The sequence below is a fragment of the Oryctolagus cuniculus genome, chromosome 8 (genome assembly GCF_964237555.1).
Source record: "Oryctolagus cuniculus chromosome 8, mOryCun1.1, whole genome shotgun sequence".
NCBI lineage: Eukaryota > Metazoa > Chordata > Mammalia > Lagomorpha > Leporidae > Oryctolagus > Oryctolagus cuniculus.
Window position 1 is genome coordinate 84409944 of NC_091439.1, and position 9322 is coordinate 84419265.

The 9322-nt window shown below is 45.6% G+C and overlaps 1 protein-coding gene across 1 annotated transcript in view; it reads left to right on the forward strand.

Moving 5' to 3' along the window:
• The window catches only part of RASGEF1B (RasGEF domain family member 1B), a 653322-nt gene extending 644246 nt beyond the window's left edge, over nt 1-9076 (forward strand). Inside the window, exon 19 of the mRNA XM_070047975.1 lies at nt 9065-9076. The gene's annotated coding sequence lies outside the window, so the exon portion shown is untranslated. The remainder of the gene's footprint in view (nt 1-9064) is intronic.
• Nucleotides 9077-9322: the final 246 nt, after the last annotated feature.

Here is a 9322-nt window from a genome sequence, read left to right on the forward strand (position 1 = left end):
TGGAGCACTGTGTGGTGCCATCTCCCTGGTCCTCTTGCCTCACTGAACATGTTGCATGTGGCCTGCTGCTCCTGATCTCAGCTGGATTCGAAGTACACGCTCACTTTGAACAGGTGAAGAACCTGGACTTTCCCAGAAGATAGAGCCAGCCAGCTATTGCAGACACCTGCGTTCAGACAGATGCGCAGGATTGTGCTGGAAACATCCTTAGGGAAAAGCTGTGGGTGACAGACAGAGCTGCTGCTGAGGAGTGAAGAAGGCAATTTCAAGGGCGATTCAGGACGGCTGTTGTCGGCTAGATCTGCAGGTGCCATTCTCGGCCAGGAAATAAAGGCAGAATGAGCAAAGAGGTGGGTGGCCGGAGCCCAGAGCGCCGGGTGCCTTGGGTGGGACGCAGGCAGAGCAGGCCTGTGTGTTAGCATGCAGTAAGGAGAGCATCCCCTTTGAGTCCGGCTGCTCCCAGGGCTCCTGTTTACATCTCTAAGGTTTTTATCATTGACATAAGAACAGTTTTGTTAACACATTTCCTCAACAAGATCTGCTACGGAGGCTGCACTTTGGACAACGTGCTGCCCCAGCCTCAACTCTGATGCTGGAGCCAACCCGAGGACCTGCCCAGACACTGCCCAGCGCTCGCTGATACAAAGGAAGCAGAGTCGCTCTCTGCAGGGACAGCTGAGATAAAAGCCACCTTGGGGCTTCCTTAGCACAAGGAACCCATGCCGTGGGAGCTCCTCCACATCTCTGCTTTTGTGGTTTCCTTTCTTGTCTGTGGTTGGTCCCCCAGGGTTGGTTTGCAGGAAAGTTATTCTGGGAACATGCTACTACCTCAGGCACATGGAGCAGAGCGGGGTTGCTCTGTCTGGAAGTCCAGGGGATTCTGGGGTTCTGTGTGGGGGTTGCCTGGCTGGCCTCCCGGAGGCTGGGGAAGGGCCAGGGGAGCTGAGTCCAGGGGGAGGGAGGCCACAGAGCGGGAGCTGCTTCTGGTGCCCTGCTCCCACGCCTGTACCATGGAGGGACCTCCATACAAATACGTCACTGCCTTGAGGGTCACAAGGAGTCCCGTGGGAATCTAAGTATTTTTCAGGAGCATTTTGTTCAATCATAGTGTAGGTAGAAGGGTACTTCAACAAGTTCATGGAAAGTGTGATTAAAAGATGCTCAGTTTGGTGCAAAAAATCCAAGCTCTATGCATATGAGGGATATTTAAAAATGAAAATGCATATTATGAAAAAGATACACATGGATTTCTAAAAATCTTGCACCAAATAATCGTTTCATTCCATATTCCATGATTGTTTTGGAGTGCCCATTTTAAATGTCGGCAGTGTCCATTAGCAAAGGGGACGCTAAGGTAGAAAACATCTGACTCACAGCGCTTCCAGGGCTGGGAGGTCACAGGGAGTGGCCCGGATCCCAACTCAGCCCTCAGGAGTCTCTGTTGAAACTTGGGATTCCTCAAGCAGTTTGCGAGACAGGAGCAGCCCAAGGAGAGGAGCACGTGGCTGAGCTATTAAGAGCGAGCTTAAGCCCCCCAGGTCTAGGGAGCACACCCACCCAGGAAGAGTTATGTGGCCTTGAAAAGGCCCCTTCCCATTCAGCTTTCCCACTAATAAATGAAGATGGTGACTCTTTTCCCCGCTCTACAGCTTTGGGCCCACGAGCTGATACCTTAGAGGCCGGCTGACTAGGGAATAAGTGACAGTTTTCTCTTGGAGCAGACCCCCCAATGCTCTGTGGATACCTTTTCTTATCATCCCCTTCTTCTTCATGAATACTTCCCCCACCCCACACCAGCCTCTCAAACTAATATAATCACCCAATCAATATTCTAATTAGTCCATTATAATCTGATTGAATTGATAAGATGATAATGGAATTAATGTTATGATTTAGGGAAAATGGCATAGTAAAAGCTCATAAGTGCCAATATTACTATTTATTTGCCTTTACCTATGGAGTACCTGAGATATTAGATAAAATCATCATTCATTGGATCTCACAGACTTCTGTTCTTTGTTTTTTCTTTATTAGTGTTCCATAAGCTTGGTGGTGTGGTGGGAATTTAATACAAAGTTCTAAACATTTTCAGGATTAACTAGAGTAATGAGGAGCCATCACTTGCTCCATTAAACTGGCTCACTAATGGCCCATGAGTCATCAGATTAGTGTGTTTGCTCTCTGTACAGACAAATGAGACTCCACACTGAAGCAACAGTAACCTGAGGATTCCATGCCCAGGATGGGATGTTGGGCAGTTAGCACCTTCACCTTTGCTCTTTGTCTGTCCCTGTTCCCAGCAAGTGGACCGGAAGCTCCAAGCCACATGACAGGGGAGTCCCCACAGCCAGAAAGTTCCACACATGGCTTAGTTCTCTCCCCCACAATTTTCTGCTCTTTCTGAACTCTTCCCTCTTTGACTTCAGAGTAGTAAAATAAGCTGTTTGAAGGCAATAAAACTGGCACTAGCATTGTGCAGTGGATTAACCTACTGCCTCTGACCCCAGCATCCCGCCTGATAGCTGATTCAAGTCTCAGCTGCTCCACTTCCTGTCCAGCTCCTTGTTAATGCACCTAGGAAAGCAGCAGAAGATGGCCCTAGGTCTTGGGCCCCTGCCAGCCATGTCAGATACCCAGATGGAGTTCCAAGATCCTGGCCATGGCCTGGTCCAGCCTTGAATGTTATGGCAATTTGGAGAGTGAACCAGCAGATGGAAGATGTCTGTGAATCTATGCCACTCCCTGTCTCTGTCATTCTGCTTTGAAATAAATACATAAATCTTTAAAAGAAGAAAGTAGTGAAATTATTTTTCCTTAAATGAATTCCTCAGTTCAAGAGGATATAAATGAGCTGTCAAAAAAAAAAAATCCCCTAAAAAGGTTTTCCTACGGAAAGAGACAGATCCACTTTCCAGCCAATGATTATCAGTATCTTCTATGTACTAGGAGTTGTCAACATGCAAATCTTAGGTTAAATGAAAATTGATTGAAATAGTCAAGATATTCCATGAATTTAGAGGAAGAAGAGATAACAGAGCAAGCTATGTACCAAGAAAATCAGTTCCTTCAATCCTGTTTGCCTGCTTCTTCCTCCTTCTGCACCCCAATCAACATGCAAACTTTGGGTCTGAGACCCAGGACAGTGAGGGGGCATCTCCAAGGCACAGCCGGTGGTAAAAGAACTGCTGACCCCTCCCCCAGAGCTGGCGATCTCCCCTGACCTTTTGGGGTGAGACAGGAAGTACATTGCACAGGCTTTTTGGACAAGAGAGGGCTTGTCATGGGTTTTACAAGATGGATGGAATTTGGAAAAGCAGGAATTGGGAAAAGTGATTCTGGCTGGAGGAAATGATAAATGCAAGCAAGGCCAGGAAAGTGGGAAAAGAAAAATCACATTCGGGGAGCACTGAGTTTTCTTGGTGGGTGAGATCCAAGGAGGGAACTAAAAATGAACATAGGACTTGTCCTTGAACCCTGCACATCAGCTCTGTGGTTCCTGCTTTAAAACTTTTGAAGACTGCTTGTTTAAAGTTCAGACTCCTTAGTAGCAAATTAGCAGCCTTTTCCATGTTGACTTTAATCTCCTTCTCCTGTCTGTCTGTCCTTCTGCCACCCAAGACTACTGTTCCCCAAACAGGCCTTCCTGGGCACGCTTGTGACCCTATGGTGTGCTTACACTGTTTGTTGTTTGGGAATGCTTTTCTCTCTTTCCACCTGGCCAAATCACTGCGTGTGTGAAACCTCCTACAGCCTTCTTCCCTCCTTTGCAAATATAATTAGTCATTTCTGCCTCTGCTACTCCAGTATCAGTGTTTCTCCCTCATGATGGTACTCTATGTAATCAGGACTTTAAAACATCCGTACTTGGGGCTGCAGCAGGTAGACACCACCTGTGATGCCAGCATACTTTATGGGTGTAGGTTTGGGACCTGGCTATTTCACTTCTGATCTGGCTCCTGCTAATGTGCCTGGGAGGGCATGGAAAATAGTCCAAGTGCTTGGGACCCTGCCGCCCATGTGGGGGATCTGGAAGAAACTCCTGGCTCCTGGGTTCACACTGGCCCAGCTGCTGCCATGGCTCCCATTTGGGGAGTAACCAGCAGATGGAGGATCTCTCTGTCTCTCCCTCTTTCTCTTTCTGTAATTTTGTCTTTCAAAGAAATATTTTTTTTTTTTAAATCTATACTGCGAGTGACTTGAGTACTGGGATCTTGTACAGTGTCTTAAACTTTATAGGTACTTCATTACAGTTTACTGCATGAATGTGAAGCCTGAGTGAAGATCTATCCATTCACATTTTCATTAGATTCTAGAACATTCCAGAATATTCAGTGTTGTGTGACAGTAGAAGATCAGAACCAAAGGGTATATTGTAGAGTAAGGTTGTGGCTTGAATTGGAAGAGTTTTAGAGATGAGATTCTTTTATACAAGCTCAGTGCAATGACAACGTAGAACCAAGGGTCCAGAGGAGGGGCCAACACCTTAGTGAGGGATGGGATGGACATGTAACCTCCCCAGTGTTACCCTGTGTGAAGAGAAATACAGGGAAGAGAACTTTAGCTTCAGACCTTCCTAAAGTTCTAAGTTGTCTCCTGGGTCGGAGTGCTTTGGGATTCCTAGTCACTGACTACTTGCCAGAAAACATATTTAGGATGCTCAAGGCAAATGGGTTGAATTGTCTGAGACTAATAAGGACATGTTTCTCTATCTTAAGGACTAAGCCAATGCAATTGTGAGTCGGGGACTCCCTCACTTCTTTCTTCCATAGGCCCACATCATGTTCTTTGCCCTCAGGATCTATCATCATCTATCTATCATATGAGAGGTCTACATGAACTGTCTCCACACAGTAGATACTTGAATCCTATACAGAGAAGAAGGAGGAGTGATGTGATGCTTTAAACTCTAAGTAACAGAAAATCAGTCCCAAACTGGCTTAATCAGGAAATTTGTTAGTTCTGATAACTCGAAGTCAGTAGTATCCTCAAGGACTTGGGTTCATTCTGTCTGCTCTGCTCTGTTCTGTGTCAATTTTATTTTCTTTTAAAACAGATACTTGCATTTATTTTTGTTTGAAAGGTAGAGGAAGAGAGAGAGAGAGAGGGAGAGAGAGAGAGCAAGGCTTCTATCCACTGGTTCATTCTTCAAATGCCCAAAACAGCTCAGGGCTGAGCCTGTAATTCCATCCCACAGGGGTGGCAGAGACCCAGCCATCACCTGCTGCCTCCCAGGGTACACATTAGCAGGATGCTGGAGTGGCAAGTGGCGTCAGGACTTGAACCCAGGCACTTCAGTCAGGGATAAAGCCACTCTAAGCAGAGTCTGATCTGCTGTGCCAAATGCCTACCACCCAACTTCATTGTCAAGTTAGTCCCCCTTATGATGAACTCAGAGTTGACCAAAGATAATCAGGGCTTGCTACACCTAGCAGGAGATGAGAAATGTCCAGAGATGGGGCGCAGGTTCCTTCCTTTCGCTGATTAGGCCCTCACATCTGTGAAGCAATGGAAGAGCTGCCAGGAAAACTGCAGCATGAGTGGGCAGAGACTAATCAGAGTCTCCTTCAGGGATTAGAAGTGAAGTGGAGAAGAGGTACCCCGAGAAGGGGTAGGGGTTGGCAAAGCAGAAGAATTCAGTTTTGGGAAAATCGTGGTACAGGATCTCTACAGGGCTAATAAGACAGAGTGATTAAAATGTGTCCCTGCCTAGGGAAAAGCCACCCTAACTAAAGTCGGCGTCTCGATCGAGCGTGCTTTTATTGTCTGTACACTTGGATGAGATTTGGTTTCAGGATGGAATGTTTTTATGGTATTCATATGCCATGAGCTTGTAAATCCAAGGTTATTTCATAAGAAGGCTACAAATCTCCATCAAGCTATGGCATTTAAATGTTCTCCAAAGATTTGAGATATATTTGAAGAAAATAGCACGTAAAAGATGAGGAGTAATTAATTAGCCTTAGGAACTTGCATCATTAAAATGTGCAATAGTGAAAGAAAAAGCAAATAGAATTAGCCAAAACTGCATGAAGCATAGGATGAGATTTTTTACCTGAGGAAAACAAATGTCCTAAGAGCACCTGTGGTTTACTTCAGCGAGTTTACTCATGGTGTTAACCTTAGATAATTGAGATAATACAGAGAATACCACCTTTTTGGGTACACTACACCAAAGCATGAAGTTTGCAAGGAGAAAGTGTAAAGGATGGGTTTTTGGAAGAAGTACTTCAAATACGTCTCTAAAATTGCTGCACTAATATTATAATCACCTGGAGAGTGGCTGTTTATTTAGAAATTCTGATCTCATTGGATGGGGTGATTTAAAAAGCCCTCACCCAGTGATTGAAGTGTACAATCAGGTTTAGATGGATCTAAAGCAGGCCAGGGCACCATAGCGAGGCCATCCACTCTGGGCTTAGGCCCCAGGTCTGATGTCTAATGGCAAGAGACTTAAAATCTTAGGTCATTGATTCTAAGATGTGCTCCACAGCCTCTGCCCACCTTTGCCAAATTTGTCCATCTCTGTGATTGGGATGAGGCCAGCCTGCACGGCACGTGCATCTCCGCCTGCAGCCGGGGTAACAGCAGATTGGAGGAAAATGCCAGGACAAGCAAGGGCTCCTTTAAGAAGCACAGCATCTCACCATGCACGGGTATGCACTAGAGTAACAGGTGGTAAAATCTGTCCAAATAAACCTTACAACAAAGGTAAGGAGGAAAATTCTAAGTAGGGCAGAAATCTGAGTTATAACTTAATTGGTAGTAATTTTTCCTGCTTAGTGGCACATAATACAATGGCATGGTTTGGAATTCATGATATCTTAGATTTGATGAAACATGGTGATAGTTTAGCATTGGAGTACAGATATTTTCTTTTCTTTTTTTTTAAAGATTTATTTATTTATTTGAAATTCAGAGTTACACAGAGAGAGGAGAGGCAGGGAGAGAGAGAGGGAGAGAGAGAGAGAGAGAGGTCTTCTATCCGCTGGTTCACTCCCCAGATAGCTGCAACGGCCTGAGCTGTGCCAATCTGAAGCCAGGAGCCAGGAGCTTCTTCCGGGTCTCCCACATGGGTGCAGGGGCCCAAGGACTTGGGCCATCTTCTACTGCTTTCCCAAGCCATAGCAGAGAGCTGGATTGGAAGTGGAGCAGCCGGGTCTCGAACCAGCACCCATATGGGATGCTGGCGCTTCAGGCCAGGGAGTTAACCCACTGTGCCATAGTGCCAGCCCCTTGGAGTACAGACATTTTCAAAAGACAAATGTGTGGATTATAGGATTGTATTAAAGAAATATCCACTTTTTTTTTTCTACTGTGAGAACCAGATCCTTGTTTTCTTGAAAATTAAGTTTTTCTTACTGTCACAACAAAGTTGTTGATGCACTCCAATCTACCTTCTCCCCAAGTAGTAGTCTTTTTTTTCTAACCCTGTTGTCAATATCTTTTGTTGTAGTTTTAGGCAGTCATATACTGACTTTATAGTATTTGTTAAAGGGTGCTAAGAAGTTTGTTCTTGACAAATGTAGCATCCATCATCAATACCCAGAATTCAATCGATAGAAATATTTTATTTTGGGGTAAGATATTATTATTGCAAATTTCTTACCATATGCTTGGCAGGGGTAGTACATATGGTATCTGTTTTCTCACCAATGATTAAATTGGTTTGTGGGAGTATTTCAAGTGTGTGGATATCTGAAGATAGGATTTGATGCAGGAGAAGAAGGGGAGAGGAGAAAGAGTAGGAAGATGTGTACAAGGCAGTGGGTTGCTGGTTTACGACCTCCAGGAGGGAAAAGCCCTTGTCTGTAGCACGTGCCAGTTTCTATGGTGTAACTGCCCCTTCTGCACCATGGCCAATGTCAAGGTACTAACCTGCTGTCATTATGCACAGACTCAGCTCTCATGAGCAGGCAGGAGCTAGTTTCAGCATACCCCTGAAACATGGGAGTTTCTCCAAGTACCCAAGGGATTGCAGGAGCACAGGGGAACCTGAGAAAATTCTTCAAGCAAAGAAAAATCAAAAACATTAGAGGGCAGGTGGGAGGGGCAAAGTTTTGTGGTTTTCTCAGGTCTATGGAGGGAGCCATCGTCCAGGGCTATGCCTCCTGTCTCAGGATGATTCTCAATTGATTTCCCAGTTTTTTGAGTCTAATGGACACAGAGTTACAGTCCCACCATTCTTTATTTTTTTAAATTAAAAAAATTTATGGGCTGTTTTCATGACTTCATAGTTCAATGGAGAGTGGATTATTTCTTCAGCTAACATCTGTAGAATTGAGCTGTAAATCTGTGCATCTGGGTGTTCAGTTACTTCTACTCACATGACAGGCATGCAAGCATTTTTGGCATTTGATCAAATAAATTAGAAGATTCTCTTATTTATGGTTCTCTTAATTATATATGTACACACACACACACACACACACACGTATCCCATTATCTGTAGGAAAAAGGCGGGTGCTCCAAAACAAGTAAATTCAAAGGGAGTAATTCTGCCACTTTAATCTCTTTTTAAAAGATTTATTTATTTGAAAGACAGAGTTACAGACAAGAGAGAAGGAGACAGAAAGAGCGGTCTTCTATCTGCTGGTTTACTCCCCAAATGGCTGCAACAGACAGAGCTGGGACAATCCAAAGTCAGGAGCCAGGAGCTTCTTCCAGGCCTCCCAAGTGGGTGCAGGGAGGGGCCCAAGCACTTGAGCCATCTTCTGCTGCTTTCCAGGCCATGGCAGAGAGCTGGATTGGAAGAGGAGCAGCTGGGACTAGAACCTGTTCCCATATAGAATGCTGGTGCTGCAAGCGGAGGGTTCATCTACTCTGCCACAGCACTGGCTCCTACTTTAATCTTATCAGTTATTCAATAAATGGGAATGTCTGTTATACTCTGTCCTTCAAAGAGAAAGAATCATATGAAATGCTAAATATTTCAGACTTTTGAGAGAAATGAAGACATTGTACCTTCCATAGGCACTTTGGCATTAAAGAAATGATAAATGTTTATTAGAAAAGAGGCACAGGTGGCCGGCACCGCGGCTCACTAGGCTAATCCTCCGCCTAGGGGCGCCGACACACCGGGTTCTAGTCCCGGTTGGGGCGCCGGATTTTGTCCCGGTTGCCCCTCTTCCAGGCCAGCTCTCTGCTGTGGCCAGGGAGTGCAGTGGAGGATGGCCCAGGTGCTTGGGCCCTGCACCCCATGGGAGACCAGGAAAAGCACCTGGCTCCTGGCTCCTGCCATCGGATCAGCGTGGTGCGCCGGCCGCAGCGCGCCGGCCGCAGCGCGCCGGCCGCGGCGGCCATTGGAGGGTGAATCAACGGCAAA